This window comes from Chiloscyllium plagiosum, chromosome 34, assembly GCF_004010195.1.
Source record: "Chiloscyllium plagiosum isolate BGI_BamShark_2017 chromosome 34, ASM401019v2, whole genome shotgun sequence".
In the NCBI taxonomy this organism is placed as follows: domain Eukaryota; kingdom Metazoa; phylum Chordata; class Chondrichthyes; order Orectolobiformes; family Hemiscylliidae; genus Chiloscyllium; species Chiloscyllium plagiosum.
This window is the reverse complement of record NC_057743.1, coordinates 40,421,971-40,425,079: the sequence shown is the minus strand read 5'-3', so window position 1 is coordinate 40,425,079 and position 3,109 is coordinate 40,421,971.

The following is a 3,109-nucleotide window of genomic DNA, read 5'->3' as shown; positions in this document are numbered from 1 at the left end:
TGTAAACCTCAATCAGGTCCCCCTTCAATCTCCTTTTTTCTAATGAAAACAATCCTAACCTACTCAACCTCTCTTCATAGCTAACACCTTCCATACCAGGCAACATCCTCGTAAACCTTCTCTGCACCCTGTCCAAAGCCTCCACATCCCTTTGGTAATGTGGCGCCTAGAACTGTACACAGTATTCTAAATGCGGCCGAACCAATGTCTTGTCCAAAGTACAGGAGCAGAATTAAGCTATTCAGCCCCTTTTGATCCTGGCTGATATATTTCTCAACCCCATTCTCCTACCTTCTCCCAGTAACCATTACTCCCTTTACCAATCAACAGTTAATCCATTTAGTGTTTCTGGTATTCAGCACATGATGGTCCAGGAACATTCAAGATTGGAATATGGGAGGCCAAGACTTCTGTTTTCCTGGTTTAATATACAGCGATCCCTTGTCTCTTGGGGTCAGGAGTGAGAAATGGAGTTAAAAATGACTCTGTTTTAAAATCTGGCCCTTCCAGAAGAACCAGGTAATTTTAGTTATAAACGTCCTCTGAGTGGATAATTCCATTTGAAAGTCACTCAGCTGTTCTGGTAAGCTCAGGTGAAGGGGCTCTAACTTACAGGGAACTGGTCAGATATTATGAACCTTGCACATGCTTTGCACAGAATCCAAGCTCTTGAAACATGTCTGAGGAGTATTTTGAAATGCATTTCACATCAGGTGCTTAACTGACGTCCTACCGATGTTGTCAATAATGAGTTGAGAAGACAGTACACATCAGGAGAATCTGCTTTACATTCTCAACATCAGCATAAGAGACCTTCATCAATGTGCTTCACCTCAGTTAGGTATTGTTTTGAGCTCATTCATTAGGGTGCCATGACTTCAGCAGCTTAATTTGGAGTTAATTTACTTCAGTGTGCTCAATTGGCCTTTGGGAAGGTGAAAGGATACTGGGTTGGTAGTACAGATTTTGAGTATAAATGAAATAAAAGAATTGAAGCTTCTCATTTTGTTCTGATCAGGATATTCACAACAATATCAGTGTAAAGGGGAGCATTTCACACTGTGCTCACCTTACTTTTCACAAGTGTTTCATTTTCAGTGAAGAGCTTCAGGAAACCGAAAGGTGCTATATAAATGTATAAAGTGCCTGTAGTCCAAAAGGAGCAAATGTCAAGTAAGGCACCCAAAAAGAAACAACAGCACACCATAAAACATCAGTCAGTATACTGTAACAATGTATTAAAGCGAAAGATCAGTTGGGACAGGTCAAACCCAATGAGTTCAAATATATTTGGGAATTGTGTAACACATGAAGGTGGTTCATTCTCAATACACATACGCATTTGCTTTTCCAACAATGGCTAATTTTTAAAAGTAACCACAGTAACTCAGTGATGTCTGACCTAGGGCTTAGGGACACCCAGAGAGAATATGAATAGTTTATTGTCTTCTGGCACTGTCGAGCTAATTTTGATGACATTTTTGAAACAGATCGAGAAACTGGCATCAGACTGTGTAGTCAAGTAGTCTCACTGTCCTGACAATTGACATTTTAATATTAAATGTACCAATGTGCCATAAGGCACTACAGTTGCAAGGATTTATTGAAGGGCAGGATTAGCACCTTTTTTAAAAGTGTAACAATTGTGATTTATATGCTGTTGCATAAACTCAATTGTCTAATGTGGATTTTTCCCAGACCAAGCTAATTATTTATGTTCTTGGTAGAGATTACAGAGCGAGCTGAAAAATGTGACCGTAACTATTCATTAGTATAAAGCACGCACGCACACGCAGACATTAGTTCACACATTTGTACACACACACACGAGTGCACACACTTAGTCATAGAGATGTACAGCATGGAAACAGACACTTCGGTCCAACCCTTCCACGCCGACCAGATATCCCAACCCAATCTAGTCCCACCTGCCAGCACCTGGCCCATATCCCTCCAAACCTTTCCTATTCATATACCCATCCAAATGCCTCTTCAATGTTGCAATTGTACCAGCCTCCACCACATCCTCTGGCAGCTCATTCCATACCTGTAATACCCTCTGAGTGAAAAAGTTGCCCCTTAGGTTTCTTTTATATCTTTCCCCTCTCACCATAAACCTATGCCCTCTAGTTCTGGACTCCCCCACCCTAGGGAAAAAACTTTGTCTGTTTATCCTAACCATGTCCCTCATAATTTTATAAACCTCTATAAGATCACCCCTCAGCCTCGACACTCCAGGGAAAACAGCCCTAACCTATTCAACCTCCCCCTGTAGCTCAGATCCTCCAACCCTGGCAACATCCTTGTAAACCTTTTCTGAACCCTTTCAAGTTTCACAACATCTTTCCGATAGGAAGGAGACCAGAATTTCACGCAATATTCCAACAGAGACCTAACCAATGTCTTATACACACACACAAACACATCCACTAGTGTATGCTCTTGTATATACACACACACACAAATACATCTACTAGTGTATGCTCTTGTATATACACACATACACACAAACACATCCACTAGTGTATGCTCTTTTGTATATACACACACACAAACACATCCACTAGTGTATGCTCTTGTATATACACACACACATCCACTAGTGTATGCTCTTGTATATACACACACACAAACACATCCACAAGTGTATGCTCTTGTATATACACACACACAAACACATCCACTAGTGTATGCTCTTGTATATACACACAAACACATCCACTGGTGTATGCTCTTGTATATATACACACACACATCCACTAGTGTATGCTCTTGTATATACACAAACACATCCACAAGTGTATGCTCTTGTATATACACACACACAAACACATCCACTAGTGTATGCTCTTGTATATAAACACATCCACTAGTGTATGCTCTTGTATATAAACACATCCACTAGTGTATGCTCTTGTATGTACACACACACAAACACATCCACTATCACATTTACGACGCCCCTCCCCCAAGTCCCTCCTCCCTACCTTTTATCTTAGCCTGCTGGACAAACTTTCCTCATTCCTGAAGAAGGGCTTATGCCCGAAACGTCGATTCTCCTGTTCCCTGGATGCTGCCTGACCTGCTGCGCTTTTCCAGCAACACATTT